The sequence below is a fragment of the Pinus tabuliformis genome, chromosome 2_1, assembly GCF_031772625.1.
Source record: "Pinus tabuliformis cultivar Carrire ecotype Pingquan chromosome 2_1, CPIR1, whole genome shotgun sequence".
NCBI lineage: Eukaryota > Viridiplantae > Streptophyta > Pinopsida > Pinales > Pinaceae > Pinus > Pinus tabuliformis.
Window position 1 is genome coordinate 663252641 of NC_142299.1, and position 25295 is coordinate 663277935.

The window sequence follows — 25295 nt, forward strand, 5'->3', positions numbered from 1 at the left end:
CCAAATGATTATACTTACACTTTGTTGATGAGTGGACTCAGCAAGGAATGTTAGGCACCGGAGGAAAACAAAGTGTTTGAAAAAACGTTGCATGTGTTTCTAGTTCCTACTCTATTTACTTACACATCCTTGATTGATAGACTTTGTAGTGTAGGTGCAATGGATCTTACATTTTGAATACTTGACAAAATGGTGAGTGGATCCTGTGAGTCTAATATTCACACTTAGAATGAATTGGTTCATGGGATTTATAGGGGTAATCTGTGATAAATTTTATCCTTTAAAATGTTGAAAATATTGGTTCATGAAGTAGAAACAACTGTGCCAACATCATGCTCAATATGTGGCTGATTAGAAGAACAAGCTGCATACATTAATGACATGAAAGGATATCAAGGAGGAGGAGATAAATATTAATCTAAATTTCTAGATCAAATTACATAATTACATCAATCAAAAGTTATAATTCCTAACCATGTACACATTTGGGGATATTTAGAGCCTCGAGATGAAGATTCAATGGAAGGAGAAGTATAAACAAACAAAAAAAACCCCATTATTTTAGATAAAAACTTGACCAACAAGGAAATATATATTATCAACCATAAATTATAATCTATCCAACTGCAACTCAAACAACAATGCATAGCTTAATAAACAATTTTCACTCTCAAAAGAAGACTAGGTGAGCTGTTGCTAACAAAGAAGCATAATGAATCTAGTAAGTGGTGAAATATCATAAAACATCCAATCATGATAGTCAATTTTTTTCTTTTGATATACTCCTTTAACATGTATTAATAATACCCTTTCACAAGATAAAGGAAAAATAAGCAAATTACATTCTCTACTACTTGAATCTTCCAGCGTCGTTATTGTCTACAATGCACATATGCTCAAAGTAATCATAAATCATAGTGAAATTTCAGGAAGAAAATAATGGTTATTCCACATAAAAATGTGGGCACATCAATAGCCTGTAACTTTTATTGTCAACAACAAGATTCAAAGGAATCTAATCTCCTCAATCATGATTCAATCACTGAAATTATCTACACAACCTTACCCATAGATTTATACATCAAAAAACTTAGTTCAAGTAAGGAACTGCATGACACAAACCAATGCACATGTCAATACACCATCTATCCATGGAAGGATAAAGTCACATGTGATATTGAACCTCTTAAAATCTACAACATGTCCATAGGGTGACGTAATATGTGAGAAAGACATGGAGTCTCTGAGTCATGCATGGCTTGATCATCATCCTTAACATCAAGGGGAGACTTTTATACATTCTCGAGGTAAAAATAATTTGAATATTCCTTTAATTCTACAAAAAAGTGACATAAGTTTATAAGTCAAACACAAAAATTCATTTTGTTGACCATTCGATTGATAATCATGTGTAAGAATGTTGTTCCCATACACCTTTTTCACACAACACAAAACATAAGCAATTGTCAACACTTAAGGAGCAACATTAATATAATGGAGTCTTAAACCATTTTCTAGTTCAACATCATATTGGTCTAGTTCTTTGAGTGGTGTTTCCCAATGGACCTCTATATCTTAGAACCTTGCTAAGATGGAAAATTCAGCAATAGATCTAGGATGTGTTACATAATTGGCATATAAGGCTAATTGCACCATGTGGTAGTCCAATTATTTTTACGCCAAATAAAAATGGTTCCCAACACCTTAACGTAGGCTATCAATTCCCTAAACAAGATGAAGTTGAAGAATTACTTCAATTGATGACCTTTTAGACACACTAAAGGGAGCAATGTTTTTCCTAAACATTGACTTGATGTATGATGATTATCAAGATCTAGTTAAACTTTGTATTTTTTGGAGACCATATTTAAAGCTAGAAACAACCTATATCAGTTGTTGGTTATTACTTTCACCTTAATCAATTCTCATGTGCTATTTATGTTCCTTACGAATGATGTTCCACAACCATTTACAAGTAAATTCATTTTTTTTTATCTCAATGATATGTTGATTTATAGGACATGGGAACAACTACAACATGTTGCAAATACTCTAAGGGTGCTACTACTTGACCATAAGTTCTTTTGAAACCTGGAGAAGTTTGGGTCTCTATGAAGTGTGTCTAGTACTTTAATTTTATAGTTGATGACATGAATGTATGTGGCCCTAGAGTAGGTTTTTTTTCCTCTAAGGGACTTTCCTACCAATCAATCTCACAAAGTTGTTAAATTTTCTAGGCTAGCCAAATTGTAAAGAAAAAGTTTGTTGGGATCTCACACATTGTACACCCTTTTCACTCTATCCTTTGCAGAAACACCAAGAAAGTTGAATTTTCAATAGAATGAATCCAATAGTACAATATAATATTATCGAGAGGACCACCTTAGATTGGTATTTCTTAGACATTTCATGGAGGTTGGAGAAAAGATATATTTTTCCAAGCAAACTACATCATATCCTTCCCTCTTCCCAATAATATTGAGATGGATGGTAGCACAACTAAAGACCACTATAGATGACATTATCTTAGCAAGACTTAGTTAGAGTTTAGACTTACAACTCAGCTAAACTAAAATATGAGACCTCATGGCTGAAGACTGTAGCAAGATCTTTCTTGAAACATTCCATTTGAACTAGTTCCTTACAAAAAATATAACTGAATAAAGGTAGCATTTGGGTTTGGCTTTACACTTTAAACAAAAAATACAATGCATCAATGAAGGAAAGGTTAACAAGACAACATGATGATGAATAAATGCTTTATAATATTTTGACAATAAACAAATGCTTCAACAATTATTCACAATAATCACATCAAAATGAATGATCTAAATGTAATTATCAATCAATGTAGTTTGCAATTAACTATAGTTGCAAATATCCCTAATTTTCCTTTAACCATCAAATTCTATAATGTGTTATTATCATATGTTCCTAGATTTGAAGTAAGAATATTACAGTGATATCATTTACAAAGATTCAGAATGGTATACACAGCCCTTGGGCATGGTTATTTTTTTGTCATTGACTTTCCCTTAACCATTCAAATTTTTATTGTGTTCTTAGTAGAACTTCATGGATTTGAAGTAAAAAGATCATAGTGTTGTTAAAGAAAAATATCATAATATTATGCATAGACCTTGGTCAGGGATATTTTCATTACAAAAGAAAAATTACAATGAAAAGTCGATGTAGTATGTTCTAGTTCTCCAAAAATACTTTGTATGGGAACAAATTAAAATTAGAAACTTTTGCTTATTATTGCTTCAGACAATTTGAAATCAATTTGTAATTTTTTAGCTATGTAACACATTAATCCATTTACAAATGAAAAAATTTAGCATATTATTACTTGAGACAAGTTTAAAACATATTTGTGATTTAGTAGACATGCAATGTACTAATCCATTTACAACTATCTATTGGGAAACAACTAACTTTTCTATTTTTAATCACATGTTCAAAAGGTTCTCAACTAGCAACACAATAAATACAGAGAAACTGTGAAATAAAATACATAATAATGCAATGTATCACTTTAGTTTTATATATTTCTTACAACCAAAAGGAAGTGAAACGATGAGAAAAAGTACCAAACATAAATGACGCTTCAATAACTACATCTCTTCTGAGAATACATGAGATTGTGGTTCTATTTCTTGATTATTTTCTGAGATAGATTGTAGCTAAACATTCTAGTTACAACCAATTGTTCAATTTGTGATTGAATACTTAATTTTTATTATAAGCTTATCACATGCATTGTAATTTTGTAGTTATCCCATTCTCTTGAGTGAGAAGCATGATATACTTTCAATATACAATGGACCAAGTAATCAGCTAAGACAATCCCTAGGTAAGTCAAAGAAAGAAAAATTCCAAAAGACTAGGAGCCTAAGGACATAAAGGATTGTGAAGGAATCTATTCCAGTATAATGTTAGCTCTAACCTATACTCACCTCGGAGAAAAGAAGAAAAGAGATAAGTGTTGGGTAGGCAATTCCAATGGTGAGACATGAAAATAGTATCAGGTTCAACCAAACATATTTTGTATCTATATTTGCGCCATTGAAGAACAATTTGTAACTTCCTATGCTATCGAAATTAACCAATTAGTATTGATTTTAAATTCATAAAACATACATGGTGTATCATCAAGAGAATTATCACACTCCATTCTAAGCAATATATTAAGATTCTTGTAAACAGATGGAGATCCATGTAGAGTTGACATCTTCGTATATATTTAGAAATGAACTAAAATAACACTAATGATAACAATATTTCGAACAAATAATGAACTAAAATAATAAACACTATTTTTTACAACTATAATTACCATTAAACACACTGAAAATTTAACATCTACAAATGAATAAGAACATCTTGATTTAACAAAAAAAACATTACATGCCTTGTTTATTTTCTTTCTCCAGCCTTTTATTCAATTGGGAAATGCCTAAAAATAGTGCAAGAAAGCTTAAAAACTAAACCCCAATTGTTTTAATCATATTGGCCTAACCATAATATTAATTTTCATAAATGGTGAATAAAGAAAAATATTTTCTTCTACATTGCATTACCTTCCACCATAAAACAAGAAACCTAGTGCAACAAAGAGTGGTACAACTAAAAGGATCACATGTTTTCCTAGTCAGTACAACCCGTGTTCAGTAAAGATCCTCCAAGATGAGCACATGTTATGTAGGAGTTCTCAAGTTGCAACATTCATAAATAAAGATTGCATATATAATACAAATGTTCAAGCTACATGAACATGTTTTATTATACTCTATATAAGCTAAGATATTAAATTTTCCAAACGAAGGTAGACATTAATACGTGCAAAGAAGAATTTTGCAACTTCCTCGGATGTAATGTTATTCTATACGCCAAGGTATATCCAAATGTATGCCTAAAACTAGCCTAGATCTATCTAACTTTGGATCTATCATGCATCAAGAGGGATCAAATCCTTCGAGATGCAAACATTTCCTCAAATTTAACATTAGCCAAAATTATTTCCATCATTTTTATTTTTACTATGTAATTCGACATTAACCAAATTTATTTTTATTATTTTTTTTATTTTTTGAGAAGATTATATGCATACACATCATTGTCATACTAGGCTATAGAATGTGCCTCTCGATCCAATAAAATTAGATTCATAAAAGCTCAGATAGAATTTGACATAACTAAAATTTACAAAATTTTAGTACTACAACAAAACCTTGTGATTAACGTTCTTTTTTTCTTACTTTTCTTCATCTAGAGCCCATTTTTGGTGCTATTTATGTCCATTTATCAAATATAGTGCAAAAATTGATGCAAAGTTTGCACCGAGTTTTGCACCAAGTCTTACACCAGCTTTAACACCAAGTATTGTAATAGGTTTTTGCACCAGATTTTACACTAGGTTTTACGCCAGGTTTTAGGCTAAGTTTTGTGCCATCCTTTGCACCATGTTTTGCATCCAGTTTGGCACCTAATTTTTTTTCACCAACTTGTGGATCCTCTATTTCATCCACATTTCGCGCTTACACTTGCATCAACTTTTGCATCATCTCTTGCATCCTCTTTTGCATCATCTCTTGTATCCTCTTTTGCATCAATTCTTTCATCATTTTTTTCATCCCCTTTGTGCCAAGTTTTTCATCGAGGTTTGTGTCTATATTTGCATCTAATTTTTCATCTACTTCTGTTGCATCCACTTTTACATCTTGTTTTACATCTAGATTTACATCCAGATTTACATCCTCTTTTTCATTTGTTATTGTACCCACTAATGCATCCAATTTTCTTGTGCCATAATATGCACCTAGTTTGGCACCTCCCTTTGCACCCATTTCTTCTTCTAAATTTACATCCACGATTGCATCCTCATATACATCTACGTTTTCATTGAGTTTTACATCTATTTTTTCGTCCCTTTTTGTATTCACTTTTGCGTCAAGATTTGCATCAGGTTTTGTGTCTCATATTGCATCTACTTTTGCATCAAATTTTGTTGCATCAACTTTTTCATCCTATTTTTCATCCATTGTTACACCCATGTTTACATCCACTCTTGCATCCCTTTTTGCATCTATCATCACATCCACTTTTGTTGTGACACAATTTTTGACATGTTTCATACTTACTTTTGTACCCACGTTTTCTTCCAATTTTGCAACCATCTTCACATCCTCTTTTGCATCAAATATTGCATCTATTTTTGCATCCACTTTTATGTTGTGTTCTATGTCTCATTTTGTATCTTCTTTTGCATCTACTTCTACTGCATCCATATTTTTCATCCAATTTTGTTTTTCATGTTGCACCGATGTTTGCATCCACTTTTACATCACTTATTTCATCTTGTCTTGCATCTAAGTTTTCATTTTTTTTGTGTCTATTATTAAATCCACTTTCTCATCTACTTTTTTTGTGATACAATTTGTTCCATATCTTGTGCCTATCATTGAAACCCACTTTTTCTTCCACTTTTGCATCCAGATTTGCATCCTATTTTCTGTCCAAGTTTGCATCAATTTTTTTTTATGCTTTTTTAATCCCATTTTGCATCTACTTTTACATCCACTTCTGATGCATCCAATTTTGCATCTAATTTTTTGTCCACTATTTCACCCATGTTTGGTCCATGTTTACATCCCTTTCTACATCCAAGTTTACCTCCTTTTTGCATCCAAGTTTGTGTCCTTTTTTTCATTCATTTTGTATCCACATTTTTTCACCATAATTCGTGCTAAGTTTTATGCCTACTATTGCACCCATGTTTTCTTCCACTTTTTCATCCATTTCTGCATCCTATTTTCTATCCAATTTTTCATCAACTATTGCATCTACTTTTTCATCCACTTTTGTGTCTATTTCTCTGTCTTATTTTGCATCTACTTATGTTGTGTCCACTCTTCATCTAATTTTACGTCTATTGTTGCCCCCATTTTTTTTTCACATTGCATCCCTTTTCCAACACTCATCATATTTTTTTGCATTGATGATATTTCTTATGAAATTGACAATTATGAACAACTGATGACAATTTCAATAATTATGACAATGATGATAATGAAAATGATGAGGATGACATGAATTGTTATTATTATGATAATGGTAATGATGATAAAGATGATGGGGGTTACAATGACAATGATGATGATGAGGCTAATGACCTTTGCCAATCTTCTCGATTTTTAAATTTTTTCATAGTCATAATCATTATCTTTGGCGTCATCTTATTAGTCATCATCATATTATATTCATTATCATTATTTTCATCTTGGTCATCATCAACAACAATAATGGCATGAATGATGATTATGGTGTTCATGACGTATATGACAACAACGATGATAGAAATTACATTAATTATGATGATGGGGATGATGAAAATTATAATGACAATGATAATTGTAGTGATGATGATGATCATCGATCATCTCTCGAAAGTATTTTTTTTATCTTGCATATATCATGTGCCATAACAACCCTTTTCGAGCACTTGTAACATGTTTTGGGTTGATGATATTTCTTACGGCACCTATAAGTATGAAAAATTGATGACAATGTTCATAATCATTGTGATGATGATGACATGAATGGTGATTATGACAATAATGCAATGATGAAAATAATGATGAAGATGATGGTGGTGATGACGATGATAATGAATATGATGACACTCCCTCTAAACTAGGGAGGTACTCATAATGAGACAAAAAAGTATGCTCAAGTTGAAATATTCATATGAGAAGGGATCTGGATTGATAAGCATCAACAATGATTTACATCATCATATCCAACATTGTTAAAATAACAAGGCCTTCACTGACAAGTTCTATCTCTCCATTAGATCAGAGAACAATGTTGGGAGGCATAAATTTGGACACCATTGCCTCTCTAGGCACTTACCCCACTAGGATGTTCACAAGGTATGTCCCCACATGATCATTTCCTAATCGACTGTCATAATATTTGACACAAGGAAATTTTGATCCTCGCGACTATTCTTATCATGGATTAATGTACTTGACTTATGGCAATTAGTCCTAGTCAAAGTACAAATTCTCAAACAATATTGGTCCCATATGTTTATCCAATCCACCATTCTCCCTACTGGTGCCTTTACTAGGCTTATGACTACTAGTCCTAGCCATAGTACATGACAGATGGATAATACAGTGTCCACCCTCACTCCCTCTCAACGAGGGAGGAGACATCCACAAGCATAAGCTTTTCTCAAGAATACCCATCATTTTCATAGAGAATAACATCATTAATTTGTTTTCATCGTACGACGCCTTTATGATTAAGCATTCATAGATTTGTGGCAAAATATTCCCCTTTTGTCATTTGTTATGAAATAAAATCCAAAAGTGAAAGACAAAATAATTAAAGATACAATATAATGATTTATCTAAGTCTAAACTCTAAGGTTAAAGTGAAAATTCATGTAAATGTTATATCTATGAGTTGTGCCAAACTTATGAAAACCTTATTCCGTAAGTCCTATATATAAGAAAAATCAAAAAGAAAGAAAAATAAGGCCCAATGAATGGTAACTCATGTATTCACTCCCTCTTTGGAAAACATATGAATATATACACTCCTAGTCACACTTGATCACATTTTTGTGACAGTTAAATCATGAAGTCCTCTTTCCCCTTGCATTTTCACATCATCATTTAAGCACCTAATTCGGGATCTCGGGAATGTTTATTGCCTAAGCATTTCATGTCTACTCTTGGTTTACTTATGCCACACTATGGTCAATTTATGTGATGGAGTGAAATACTTAAGTTTGTGGAGTTATTAGAAAAATGTATTAAGTTAGTCACCACACACACATGTATTACATCTCATTGATCTACGTGTGTGGGTTGGAGACCCATTTCTTGGGAAATTTAATGGATACTACTTTAGGGCTTTGATGGTATATCTTACAAAATTTCTTGGTAAACGTTGTGATTCATCCTTTCTTTTGCTCGAGACACTCGATAGTATTGAATTCACTCCTACTAATCCATGGAGATGGGGAGTATAAATTACTTGTGTTGGCAATAGAATTGAGAAATAGAGGTTTTCCATTTGCGATATTGGAGTCATAGACATTGGATACATGGTAGTAGTCCTTGATGTCAATTAACTAAAATTGTATTGTCATAATGTGAAAAGAGCTAAACATATTGATAACCTTGATGTCCTGATCATTCCAATTAATAGACATTCCACCCAAGTATCTCTAAGCATCAATCACTACTACTTTGATATTCCTCCATTTTTTAATTATATGAGGTAGAACCTCACTTACTATTTTTGTTTCTTATATCAACATTATTAATGGGTGCTTTGCGTACCATTTTTATTTTAGGAGTATTTCTTTTCATCTACTATTGAGGCCCCTCATGTTCGATGAGACTATTTTCATGGATAATTTACACAAAAAGGAAGTATAATGTGACTAAATAAAATGTGTTTCAAGATTCACGTGCTTGGGCAATGCCACTTCATGACTCCTATATTTCCTTAACCTAGGACCAAATGGTGAACTTGATGGCCTTAAGGGAAATTGACCAATGAAAATCTCAAAAAGAGGTGACTTTTGACATTATCACATACAACTTAATATACTAAAAAAAGTATCCATAACAATTTCAACAATCAATGAATCATTAAAAAAAATATCCAAAACATTTTCATCAAGCAATGAATCATTGCATTATAAAATACAATCTTTAAACCTTTTGTGAACTTTTTGCTAAACCATGCTCAAAACCAACATATTTAATATTAATATCTAACAATAATATGGACAATAACACATTTTCATAAAATAAATAACATGTTATCAAGCCTAAGAAAAGTCACTAATAGAAAACTAAAAAGCATGCAACTAATGGGAGTGACCACTGAAGGCCACCATAAGACAATTAATCTATTAAGACCAATATTAATGGGGACAAAGATATAAAAAGGACAAAGGCAAACGTATTTGAACTTTATTGTTTCATTAGGTGAAAGTTGAACATCTCAAGATATAATGAAGAGCACAATTAATATTGAAATAACAAAACCCAAGAACACTCTATAACTTAGCAAGGAAGAGATGTATAATATCCATCTCAATGACACAACACATGGCATTACGTTACTTTTTTATATATAATTTAAACTTTCATCATAAAATCACAAATTTAGGATGAACGGAATGTTTAAAATCCATTTTTATAAAAACAAAATATATTTTTTATTTAAAAAAATACCAAAAACTAAATATATTTTCTTCGAAAATAAAAAATTACTATAAGTAAATATATACTAAAAAAAAAACTAAAACATAAGAAAATATTTTTTTGGTAAGCTTGGTAGGACTCATTTTTTCATGTTTTTGACATGTCCATTATTCATCATGCTATGGGGGGATGGTAGCACAAGAATTGAAGCCAAAACTCCATTTGGTGAGACTTCATTTCCACGACTACTGCCACTTGAGAAATCCTAGGAGGACGCAAATAATATATATATATTTTAATTTAAATAATTTTTAGAGGTTTTTTAAACACTTTCGTCCATTCTAAAAGGAAAAAATAATAATAAAAATAATGACGAACCAAAAATCTTCCTTTCCGTGGTAAGTGTTTCCCACCATTTATTCCACTTACTCGAGTTATTCCATAAAACAAAGATAAGTGTTATTTCACACTCTTTTGGAAAAGACTATTTAAATTTGTCTGTGATATACCTATTCCTTGATGGATTCCTTGATATATTGTTCAAGTTTTGGTTCCTTGGAGATTAATTAGAGCAAAGAAAACATGAGTAATCTTAATTCCAAGTTCAATGCCTTTAATGGCGGACATGAGGCAACGGAGCGTTTGAAATTGTGGTCATAAATCCAAGTTCATTGTCTCTGATGGTGGACGAGGCAAGGGAGGGGGTTACAGTTTTGGCCATGGTCATGGAGTTTTCTCTTTTACATTATATTTAGGGAGTTCAAAGAAATTTGAATTGAATCATTGTCGTCACTAGGTATAATGGATTAACTGTGATAAATGATAAAATGAAGTAATTATCTGTGAGCATTTTTTCATGAATGAACATTAGGATCCATTTTATCATAGAGAAAAGTACATGCATTAGAAACAACTCTATATTTCATGTGACATTCTTTTTTTGTTAAAATTTCTTCTATTTATAATTTGAATTACAACTGTAATTTGAAATAAAGCTTCCAGTAACTCTTAATTTACCAATTGTGCATGGACATCATAAAAAACATTCACAATATAATATGAAGAACAAATGGGTACCTACTTAATATGCATTAAAAAATGCTTCTACTATTTAATGTGAATTAAAAGTGTAATCTTAGTTGGATCTCCAATATATATTAAACCATATTTTCATTTTATTTTTTAGTACTATTAAAAGTTTTTATGTCCTACCTAATTTTATGGTTAACATTGTAATAAAAATATGCATTGTGCTATAGAATTAGTACTAACATGTAATATTGATTTTTCTTCTAGGATGTTGCAGGTAATGACGACAAAGATGATGATATAGACTATGTTTAGATTACATCATATATCAGAGATGATGATGATGAGGATGGAGATGGCATTGGTGATGATTATGTGGATGATATTCTCAAGATGGTAAGGATGATGATCATGGAAATGATCATGAGGATGAGCTTGATTATGATTTTCATGGTGCTATCTAGCCCTGCGTTATTTTTTATATTTAGTTGGGATGTGTTAATTTAATCATACATTTGAATTATAGTTGATCTGAATAACGATGATGATTATATCAGTACTATCTTGTTACCTTATGAATATGTTGAAAATTGTTTACATTTTTTTTATGAAGAATTATTGTGTATGATGAGATTCCTATTTTTTTATGTATGTTGTGAATTTACCTTAGAATAATGATATCTAGGAAACATTTTTATTTGGTAATCATACATTGACTTTTAGTTGATTTGATTAAATATGATGATGATATTATCATTTTATCTAGTTATTTTATGTATATATTGAAAATTATAAACATTATTTTGATGGAGAATTATTATGTATGATGATATTACTACGTTTTGATGGATGTTGTGAACCTACCTTATAATAATGGTGCTCACGAAAGATTTTGATCTAATAATCAACTATTTGAATATTAGTTGATTTGATTAAAGATGATGAAGATATTATTAGTATTATCTTGTTACTTTATATATGCTTTGAAAATTGTCAATGCTTTTTAATTGAGAATCATTATGTATGATGATATTACTATTTTTAGGGAATAATGATGTTTGTGATAAGTGTTGATTTAGAAGTCATATATGTATATTGAAAATTGTCAATGATTTTTTTATGGAGAATTGTTATATATGAGGATACTGCAATATTTTTTATGAATGTTGTCAATTACCCTTAAGTTTTTCTACAAATATTAAGTTATCAATTAGAATTGTGATATCTTCTTAAATGTGTTGTAGATGAAAATACCTCCTCATCATCTTGGAGGAGAATACTATGTTGATGGTTGAAATACCCCTTTGTCCTAGACTATATAATACTATAATACAAGTTATGTGCCTCGAGGACCACATTATCCTAGTCTATAACAAATTGTCTACTTCATCTAACTTTTGTTACCAAAATTCTCACTCATTCAAGAGGAAAAAAGAACGATTTAACTAGAATTTCACACTCTAGTTCAATTTTGGAAACTCATATGTGGAATGTGATCTCTTTATCCTCATCTTTAGCTTTTTCCTAAAAAATAAAAGCGTTCAAAAGTAGGAAGGAGCCATAAAGCATGGTGAAGCTTTTTCCTAAGCACAAAAGCATCTAAAAAGTGGAAAAGGCCATTTTTATATGAGGAAACATTATTCACTCAAAAGATTTTTCCCAAATTGAACTAATGAGGAATTTGGGAAATATTCATAGCCTTCACTTTCTTATATATTGGAGGCTTGGCCATTGAGAAAAGGATGAGAATTCTTTGTTAGGTCCCTATACTACTAGTTTAACCCCTTATTTTTATTAGTACAACCCCCTTATTATATTGTTGTGCCCATCCAGTCCCCATATTGTTATTATTGTGCCCCATAGAAGCCGACTATTGTTATTATTGTGCCCTTACATTATTATTGTTATGTTGGCTCTGATTACATTATGACCCCTTAGACTCCTATATATAGAAAGGAGGTCTTGTCATTTGTATCATCCAAGAATTGTTCATTTATGTAATGTAAAGGAGGTTACCCCCTCGAAGAGGCTTATTTCTAAGGTGTTCATCTATCTTTTCTTTCTTTTTGTGGCCTGGTTTCATAACATTTGGTATCAGAGCTTTGGATTATAGGGTTTCACTACTCCAAACAGGTTGTTGTGGTGTTTTCTCTATAACTTTTTTCTGCAACGTTTCAAAAGCTAAAAAAAACCCATTTGAGAGGAAATCTTGCTGAACCACACGTCCAAATTTCAGATGTTGTCTCGCTATCTTTTAAGAGATATAATCTGAGACATTTAGGGTTTTTGCAAGCTCCAAAATTTCATCTAAAACAAGCCATCGTGGTATTTTCGCTATAACCTTTTTGCTATGAAGTTTCAGAAGCTAAAGAAAAAACCAAATTGAGAAGAAATCATTGTGAATCTCAGGTCCAAATTTCAGATATTTTCTTGCTATATTTTCGGATATATGATCTGAGAAATTTAGGGTTTTTGCAGACTCCCGAATTACATCCTAAATAGGTGACCTTGGGAAAATCATCATAATTTTCTCTCTGAGAAAAAAATTGAAATTTCGTAAGAAGTTACAGAAATAAGACGGACTGTAGTTTTTTGTGCATAGTTTTCACATCCGAAGGTTGAAATAGTGACACATGGCACGTCATACGATTTCGCTCTACTGAAAAATTATATAAGCAGGTCATCTTAGGAGATTGGGCATAACATTTTCTTGGAGAATCACATTCTGATTAGACTTGTGGGGTTAGAAAGAGGACTCAGAGGGCTACTGCAAGAGACAATTTCATAACATTGAGATCTGAAAGTACAGAGTTACAGCCATTTCAAGATCGAGCTCCTGAAATCAAGGAAAGGTGATATGAGGAATTTTGATGGAAAGGATCCAATAAATTGGATACCACAAATGGAGCAATATTTTGATCTACATGGTGTACCACTGTTACAAAAGGTATGTATTACATCTTCATATTTAGAACCAGATCAATTTTTATTGTATAAAGGGTTTTGTTCTTATAAAAATCCTATTACGTGGTCAATTTTCATGGAGGAGATGATAGCACTTTATGAGGATACAAAGAGCAACACCACAAAAATTGGAAGAAAAAAGAGAAAAATGGCTTTGTTACAAAGTGGAAAGAAAAATTATGGCAACAAGGAAGTCTACCCCTCACAACTACAAAGATGGAAGTGTTGTTTCTCCTATCCTTCCACAACCTACAAGGGTTACACCACAACAATTGGAAGAAAAAATAGAAAAAGGGCTTTGTTACAATTTTGATCACAAATAAATTAAAGGTCATAAGTGTGCTGAGAAGAAATTAGTTTACATTGATTGTGTAGAGGAGGAAGAAAAGCATTAAGAAACATCAAAATAAGAGGATACACACCAGGAAACAATGCCATAGAAAGAAGAAATTAATCCGACCATATCTTGTAAAGAATTGGAAAGAATTAGCACTCCTAAAACTCTCAAGATAGAAGGACATATCAAGAAGAAAAAGGTTCAAGAACTGAAAGATCACACCGAGAAAGAAGAAATGAATCTGACCATATCTTGTAATTCATTGGACTGAATTACCACTCCTCAAACTATCAATAAAAAGGACATATCAAGAAGAAAAATGTTCAAGAATTGAAAGATCACATCAAGTCTCAAGAAATCAATCTGAACATATCTTGTAATGCATTGGAAGAAATTACCACTCGTTAATCTATCAAGAAAGAAGGACATATCAAGAAGAAAAAGGTAAGAGAGTTGATTGATTTAGGCAGTACCCATAAATTTATTGATTGTAAGATAGCCAAGGAATTGAATTCCTTCCTATATCCTGCATCAGAGTGTCAAGTGTTCGTTCCAAGTGGAGGAACCATAAATTTCTCTAGAAAGTGCCATAACATAAAGCTATCCATGGGAGAATATGTAATGAATAGCCCAATGCTTTCCATTCCAATGAGTGGTGTTGATGTTTTACTAGGAGTCTAATGGCTACAATCTTTGGGTACGATAGCTTTTAATTTTCAAGAACTTTTCTTGAAATTTTTTTTGGGAAATAAAGGAAGTTGAATTGAGGGGTATCAAAGGAAAACGTGGGAAGATAATAAACTCTAACAGCATGACAAAGCTTCTAAATAAAGAACAACGGGGTGTAATTGCACAATTATGTTCACTAGAGGATCCCACATAGAAATCATGTATTTCTCCAAATCTCCAAAACGTTTTGGACAATCATTCCAAGGTATTTGAGACTCCCAAAGGTATCCCACCTATCCGTGATCATGACCATGCTATTCATTTGATTCCATGAAGTGTTCCTCCAAACATTAGGCCTTACATATATCGATATGCCCAAAGGAGTGGGAACTCATTCAAAAGTTGGAGAAGATCCCAGTTCAAACAGTATTGCAAGAACTTGACAAAGAAGGAAAAATCATATTGGAACCTGAAGCAGTCACAGAACTGAGGAATCGAAAGCTACGAAATAGATCAATTTCAAAGTATCTCATCAAGTGGAAGAACTTACCTGCTGAAGATTCCACATAGGAGGACAATAATTTGTACAGAAGCATCAAGAACTACTCAAGTGTTGCAGACAACACCTTTTGAAGGAGAGGGGCATGTTAGGTCCCTATACTACTAGTGTAACCCCTTATTGTTATTAGTACAAACCCCTTATTATATTGTTGTACCCATGTAGTCGCCATATCGTTATTATTGTGCCCCATAGAATCCCACTATTGTTATTATTGTTCCCTTACATTATTATTGTTATGTCGGCTCTGATTATATTATGACCCCTTAGACTCCAATATATAGAAAGGAGGTCGTGTCATTTGTATCATCCAAGAATTGTTCATTTGTGTAATGTAAAGGAGGTTGCCCCCTCGAAGAGGTTTATTTCTAAGGCATTCATCTATATTTTCTTTCTTTTCATGACCTAGTTTCATAACATTCTTTTATTGTCATGATGCTAAGATATATCTTTAGAGGGAGAGTTTTGGAGATAGGAGTTGGGGGAGGTGCTGCTGCAATTGCATCTGATGGTTCTCACTTTCCTCCAACTCCTTTTTAATATAGATAAGTTGTTCTTCCTTCCATATGTTGTTATTAATTATTTACTTATTCTATTCAACTAATGAATTGATGGGATTTTGGTTTATATTTATTCATTCAATAATATTTATATGTTTCTAATAGTTTCGATTATCATGACATTATGTTGTGAAGGTTTCTTTGTTCTCTCTCTTATGTTTAGGACTAAGCTTTGGAGCTAGCTAGGAGCGCTTCCTAGCTACAACAAAAGCTCCAACAGGACTTACATGCGAGGACTCATAGGAATTCCTTCTCTTTTTCTTAATCTATACTCTGCATCTTGATCTACTAACAATACCAAGCCCTAGAAAAACCTTTCTCTTAATCAGTTTTTGCTAGGTTTCCAGGATAAACTGAGAGGGTTTTATGTTCATTTAACCATTCATTAAATCCTACAACAAAATGATATTTAGAAACTGTAATATATTTGTCTATGCAATTGAAATTAGCAAAATGAACCCATAAAGGGTTCATAAATGGAAATAAAAGTTAAAATCTAAACAAGACACCAAAAGTGGATGTAACCATGGATGCAAAATTGGGAGTAGAATTGGATGTTAAACTAGCCATCAAAACAAGATGCAAACAATAATGCAAAAAACGGTGTTAAAGTAGAATTAAAAAAGGGTGGAACACTAGACACAATGAAGGGAACAAAATAGGGAATACAAAAGGATACCAAATTGGGCACAGACAAGGATGAAAAAATGGACACCAAAATGAGGATGCAAAGAATCGTGTAAAATTATGATGTGAAATTGGGTGCAAAAATAATGTACGAAAAGACACAAAACAAGATGCAAAATGGGACTAAAAAAGGGTGAAACCAAGGAAGCCAAAAATGATGCACAACTAGATAAAAATTCAAACTAAAATCTAGGTGAAAATGAGATGCAAATGTGGACACAAAATGTGGCAGAAAAAAGGATGCAAATTTGGATACCAAAAAGAATGCAAAATTAGACACGAAAAAAGATGAAAAATTGGACATAAAAAAAGTGCAAAATTGGACAAAAAAGTAGAAAAAATGGTGCAAAAATGGGCATAAAAATGGCTCAAATTTGGATGCAAATTGAGATGCACCATTGGATGCAAAATGAGGTGCAACAAATGGTTCAAAACATGGTGCAAAAACAAATGCAAAAGTAGACCAAAAAAGTGACGCAAAATTGGACGTAAAATTAGACACAAAATGGGATGCAAAGGTGGATGCAACACATGGTTCAACATAGGATGCCAATTTAGATGCTCAAAAGGACGCAAAATTGGATGCAATAAATTGTTAAAAATGATGCTAAATTGAATGCAACAAATAATGCAAAATTAGATGCAAAATATGGTGAAAAATAGGATGCAAAAAAGGGAGACAAATAAAATGCAAAAGTGGATGAAAAAAATGGCACAAAAATGGATGCAAAATTTGGCATGAAATTAGATTCAACATATGGTGTAGAGTTGGATGCAAAAAATGGTGTAAAAAATGCCAAAAAAATGGCACAAAAATAGATGTAAAAATAAGTATAAAATTAGAAGAAAAAAATGACATAAGACTAGATGAAAAAACTGGCACAAACTGGACGCATAAAAGGCACTAAATTCGATGCAAAAGATGGTGTAAAAATCGATTGAAATTATGACACAAAAGTAGAAGTAAAGAATGGTACAAAACAAGAAGCAAAAAATACAAATAGATGCAAAAGTGGCACAAAACTAGAAGCAAAACCTGTTGTAAAACTAAATGCAAATCTTCATGCAAAATATCATGCAAAAAATGATGCAAATTTTGGCACAAAAAGGACGATTTAAAAATTATACAATAGAGCCAGATTTAGTGTCGGGCTAATCATCCCAATTGGGAAACAAATGCACTCAAATCTGGTGCTAAATCTGGCACAAATTGCCTGTTTTGTTGTAGTATGATATCCAACATCCATCATATCAAAAAAATTGTAGCTTAAGCCTGAAATAGTCATTGTCATGTCATTATTATGTTCATAAGAGAATATGTACAAACATAATATCATGTCGTTCATCATACACCTGTATAAAATATATACCACCATTGATTAAGTAATATGTCTACTGAAGAGGATCTGAAGGTAAGATTCTTGCCTATTAGAGAAGATATGATTAGTAATTCAACCACATACAAAATTTAAATTGAGAATCCAAACAAGGAAACAAATTAGCCAAGGAAAATGTGATCTACTACACTTGCGTGATAATAAATATCAACCAAAACAATATAATTAATGTGTATGTAAAAAAGAACAAAACATCAAGAAGACCTAGCAAAATTGTTATAAAAACCTTCAAATAAATATGAAACATGAAAATGTAAGAAATAATAGATGCTTAAGCCGAAGAAAAAAATAGTGACATAAAAACTGTAATATAGAGAACATTTCACGAATAAAACTATCATTTGGAGAGGTAATTTATTATGTTGCAGACACGTTGAAAACATTTTACAAGTTAAGAACTAAAGTTTAGACTATTGAGAAGACCCCTAAGCTTTTTATGTATAATATAATAGATATGGAATTGTGTCATAACTATTAATTCATAAGGTTGTGAATATTAATAAGTTATAGTATGTTATTATATAACTATATTGTCCAAGTACATAAGAAGCCACACTATGGGGTAGGTGTCTTGAAAGAATGGTGAGGGACTAATGTTTTTTTCAAAATATCTCACTCTCCAAAGATTGGTTTAGGTTGTTGCTTCAATTTGGGCTTGGAAGGGATATCTTGGCTCAAGCAGAAGTAAGGGTCAATAACATTGAGTTCAATTGAGTAAAATTACATGGAAGCCAACAATACTAGCTATAAATTCATGTGACATAACGAGTTGATAACACAGCTAGTAAGCGAGATGTACCCAACTATGGCCTATTATGAAAATTAGAGTTGTATCAAACTCTATGATAATCCTTAATTACATGACTAATCCAAGCACATTTACATCAAGTACCACTTTCTTTGGGAAAAAGTTTAGAAGGGAATAATAGCTTTATAGTATGTTCAAAAAGATCAGAAGTTTCTAGATATCTTGACTAAGGCCCTAGGAAGGGAGGATTTGGAGATGTTCAAATTAGACTATGTTTGAAGGTGAACACTTTCTCAGTAAAATGGAATATTAAATTTTTACTTTGTTTAGCTCCAATTTTCTTCTCCACGGAACTAGGGTGCACTCAAAGACCAGGTATAGTGGCAAGACCATATAGCAACAATAAGTGCACATTTATTTCAAGTCTATACAACAACAATATGGTAGCAATTTTCCCTACTTCTTCCACAAAACAGAGTTTAAGGGAGGAAAAATTATCTAGGAGAGTAGATATCACATGCATACACTAATATTAGTATATTTCCCATTTTTCCACCTTGAATTATATCTATTTTACTTCAATTCCATATTTAGAAATTTCCAAATTGCTTCAGTTCAGTTAAGTTTTAGAATGCATGTATGGTTATCCTTAGATAGGGTGCACATTTTAGATTGCCTAAGGTGCTTACATGTGAAAGAATCCATATTAGGTGGAGAGTGAACTTCTTAAGGATGTGGACACATGCTTGCATGATCCATTTCATCTTCTAGTTGAGGTGCACTTACCTAGCACAATTATCCATGTAGAGAGGGCACATTAAGTGATTATACTAGGGTTAGGGTTTTACTGAGTCACCTCAAGTGCTTCATGCATGTGACCAAATTCATTGGATTTTCCTTCATCTTAATATTCTTTAAAGGAGATGGAAGACACATAATTGTATTGATTAGAGAGTTTTGACTTTGAGCTATTATACTATATTTTCTTCTTCCCATATTTGATAGAAGATATATGTGATTTAAAATTTAGAACTTTGTACTTGCTATTGTCATTTTAATTTAGTATGTGTTTGTAGATTCTAGGACTCAAAGATTTATATTTTTATAGGTTTCCAACTTTCAATTTACCTAGGCTTTTTAAAATTATTCTGTAACAACCATGGTAAAAATTCATGTAAAAATATATAAATACCACAAACGATGGGGCATGTATTCCAAACTGAATGGTGGGGGAACATCATAATGGGTGTTGATTCGGTTTTCATGGCTAAGGAAATTAGAAAAGGCAATGGAAAGGGCTTTGGAATGGCACAAGGCATTTATTGACATTTTATTTATGAAAATAATGGAAATTAGGAGAAAAGGAAGGTGAAAGGTCACAGGTTGCATGTGAGGAGGAAAATGAAGTAAAATAATCGAAAATGAAGAAATAGAGGTCTCATTAATAAAAAGCCTTTTCAGTATGAGTGGGCAAGACTTGGTTAGTTCAGTTTTAGAGCTCTCTCATTGTTCGCTTTCTCTCTCATACTCTTGGAGACTTTGATTTTTCTTGGAGAACCCTTGGTGGGTGTGGCATACTGGGATATTTGGAGCAAGAAGGCAAAGGAAGAGCATGAAAGCATAAGAAGGCATTGGGCTCATCAGCGACATCAAATTTTCTTGCAGGTACTGAGTTACATGTATGTTTCTTTCACTACTTTTGGCATGCATGGCATATGCATGTGGATTTTTTGTTGTGATCTATCATTGGCATGGAGAATGGTCAGGATTGACAGTGGATTTCCTAGCCTTGCCATTTCTTGTATAACCATGGCGATTTTGGGTTTATTTTCATTATTGTGTTTTGGTCAGTTCTCATGTTTCCTTAGATTGGGTTGAGTTACTAGGCATAGAGCCTTGGTTGTACAAACACTGAAGCCCTCAAATAGCTTGGGTTGAGTCAATAGTTATGGAGCCTTGGTTGGATAAGCACTCTAGAGCCCTTAGTGGGTTGAGTTACTAGTCCTGCAGCCTTGGGTGGTCAAATGCTCTGGAGCCCAATAAAAGTTGTGGGTTGAATTACTAGTCGTGGAGCCTTTGTTGGACAAATGCTCTAAAACCCTGTAAGGCTTGGATAAAGACCAATCTGATGATGGTTTTGTGATGTCCTACCATGAGGTGGAATCACTATACAATGTGTTGAGATGGATGACCTCTGGAAGCCCTTGATGAGTTTTGATTGATGTGTTCTCTGAGATCGCACATTCATGCTTGGAATATTGCATGGGGGTGAATGGTTGAAGAGAGATTTGGCTTAGCCATTCTGTGATCGGGTGGAACATGGAACTCTCATCCTGAGTTTGGATTTTACATCATTAATGGAAGGTTATTTCTCCATATATATCTATAAGAATTATGATGGATTATATGTGTTTTATATGGCTATGATTTCATTGGTATTTATATCCCTATTATGATAGTTATTTACATGTTTTATGACTATAGCCATGAGTGGCTCTCATCATGTTCTTACTTCTTATTGAATGATCAATGTATCTATGACCTAATCAATGAAATGGAAGCTAATGTTATAAGGAGACAATGCTTCCTAGCGAATCTCAAATAAGTATGAGACCCCCTATGCTTAGATGTGTTACTTACACCTTGTAGGTTGCATATTTACTAAGTGTTTGGAAAAATTCCTTTCATGGCTAGTAGGGGTCTAGTAAAGGTCTTAAAAAAAAAAATTCTTTGTTACTGTCATTTCCATGTTATTGATCTCAAGAGATGGTTCAATTCTAGGCAATGACCTAGGCTTTGGGCCTGAGAAATTGGCTCAAATCCTAGAGTCGCTAGCATAGCATTGACAAATTGGGTCTCTAGTCACTGGAAAACAAGCTTGTGAGAGCGACTTTGGGGTTATAGTCATGGAAAATTTTATCGGCTAATTTTCCATGATTTTTCCAGGAAAAAGATTCCCCAATTTCCAATTTTTATGAAAGATGATTCACCCAAATTTTATAATATAAAATTATTTTACCTTAAAAATTGCCAACATTATATAGAGACTACATATAAAATCATTATAAATTTGGAAATTTTTGCAAATATATCAATAAACATTTTATAGTTTTCATATTAGGGATTAGTGAGATTTGCCAATGTTTTCAAACTTCAAGAAAATTTTCCATCCTTAAAATTTTCCTTGGTTATAGTCGCATGCATGCCTTGTCATGGGAGAAACTTTGAGTTTAATTCATCTAAATGCTAAGTTAAATTAATGGTTGGGCACTTGGAGTGGTGGATTAGTTCCTAGGGGTCCTGAAGCACTTGAGGGATGTCTGTGTATTGTGTTTCCATCAATTCCATTCCCTTAATGTCACCTAGGAGGTTGAATCATATCATAGTAGCCTCTTCTCACATGTTTACCCCAACTGGGTAGTTGCCTGATTAGTTATGAGAGGAGGGTGTTATAAAGTGGTATCAGAGCATGGTTGGGCTCTCCTTGGGTTGTGCGTTGACATGCTTTCATGTTGGTTGCATATATGTTCCTTACGCATGTAGCCCATGTTCTTTTTGCATTGGCATGGTGTTGATCATGGTCGTAGTGATGTCACCATGTGATGGTTGAAGGTGTTGTCATGGAGTTTGTTTTCCTACATGTATGGTTGATTATGCAATTATCGTGCATGTATGGTCTTGATTATAATTATGCATGAATAGTTTGTCAAACATGCCTTGTGAAGTCATGGTATGCAATTTAAGTCATCATGATGCTATTGGCTATTATGATGCTAATGTGTTGGATGAGATAGAGCAGGAGATCCAAATCATGATAATGAGGTTGCAATATTAGACTTTGGGGTAAAAACATATCGTCATACATGTATTGTATGTTTGGCATGCAGGTACGTAAGTTAAGGATTGTCAGATGCATTAGCTATATATACATTAGGTTTATGTAGATGTCTTTTGATGTTATGGTTACATTCATGATATATGTTAGTTGATTAGTGTAGTTATATGGACATGTGTCAAATGGAAAAGAATTATAGTAACTAGTGGTTGTATGCATTGTTATTTTTATTTTATATTAGATAAGCTAATGATTATGTTATTTGTTATTGATGAGTATGTAACAGGTTAACTTCTTGTTGTTATATGATAGTTAGCTTGACGATTAGGTTATATGTTGTTGATGAGCATGATATATAGCTTATTGTTGTTATATGAAAGTAACTTGAGAATTAGGGTTATTTCATTGCGATCTTGATGTGATACCTATCATGGTAAATTTGTTTGGCCCATCCATATGGTTAGGTTTACAACATTTAGGTATGAGTCGACTTATTGTGTTTCATTATGTGTTACTAATCTAGACGGATCATACAAATGTGTTTTCTATGCATAAATGATAAATACTTATGAGTTTATGATGTGAACATGTTAGTTAGTTAGTGTTATCAATATCATGATTGTATTATGTTTGAGCTGGCGTGTTGTAAATTTATATCTTGCTAACTATATTTATTATGGAGATAAGATAGCCTCCCCTAAGATACATTAAGGTAGGATCTTTATTATGTCATTTATCTAGTGTTTGAATGATTGATTATGTCGTCTAATTGGTGTTTGAGTGTTTGGTGTCTATTATGTTTCCTAGTTGATTTATTTAACATGGTATGTTTGCAACTTGGTTGAATGTTTGATGAGTTGCATAATACGAGTATGTGTTCTAATGATCTTGTTTTGAGATGATTATACTAACACATATGTGTTGAGATAGTTGATATGTACTTGAGTGTAGTAGGTGATAGTTGTAGCACTATGTCTAAGGACTATGAGTTGACCATGGATTATGACATGATTATTAGTCTTGGTAAATGTTAATTGATAGATATGATTCTCTTGATATTTGGAACATGTGGTTGATATTTGTGAACAGTTGCAGGGTAACATGATTGATATTAGCAAGACGAGGTAAAAATTGATTTGTTTATATAACTAACAGTTGGATGATGTGATAACACATAATAGGAATCAGTTGCAACAAGGTAAAAAGGGTAAAAGAAAGTAATTGGACAAGAATTCCTTTGGCTATGTTTGGAAACCATAATTCCAAACAAATGAGTGCCTTCCATACATGGAGTCTCCTTAACCTTTATTTTGTCTGATATTACGTGGATATGTGTTATAGTTATGAACATGTACTTGGCAGGTATATTAGCCAAATCTATAGTTGCGGGATGATCTATCAATGGAATTGGAGTCCCTTGAGAGATGGTGTGGATGTGTTTAGTTGCAAGAAATGTGCATGGCACAATAAGGTAATGTAACCCACGAATTGTTATGTTTATTTATGCACTGAATGTTATGTGTTGATCGAACTATGATGCAAGGGATTGCATGGCAAAGATATTTCCATGAAATCTTGAAGAAGACTCGGGTTGAGATCTCCTTGGGAACCATGAGGATGGAGTCATAGTGTTTGTTGCTATTCTTGTTCTTTTGGTCTTCTTGGTGCTTTTTTGTGCTTGATTGTGGTTTTGTTTTTGTCTTGTACATGGCCATGCCACTTGGGTTGTGGTGTCATTATTGGTTTCATGGTTTCCTTCTTGGTTGTTTCTTTTCTTTCCTTTTACGTTTTTAGTGCCTTGGGAATTGGTTGGGGAAGAGGAAAGTTGATGGAGCTCGGGGAGAGTTGTGTGGCACCCAACAGGTAATAAAAGAACTCAGATAAAGCTCTGTGCATGTTTAATCACAATGGAAGGTAAGACTATGACAGTTAGTTGTACTGGTTGGACCATTGTGGCAAACAAACGGTGGCACTACGGAAATGAGAAAGGTAACCAAAAAAGTAAAGTAAATTGGCCTGAGATATCAGATGGATTGACTAATTTTGGAATATTGGTTATCAATGTTGTGCATGAAAAAAGGAAGTTCTCTTAAACTTGACCTTCACATCTAGTATTTATGATTGTGATCATGATTGCTTTATGTTAATGATTATATGCATATATGTATGTATGTACTATTGACACATAATCATTGGGATTGGGTGAAAATTTGTAAATAATGTAAATAGTAAATAATGGAAAATGAAGAGAAATCGGGAGGTGAAGCCCAAGATT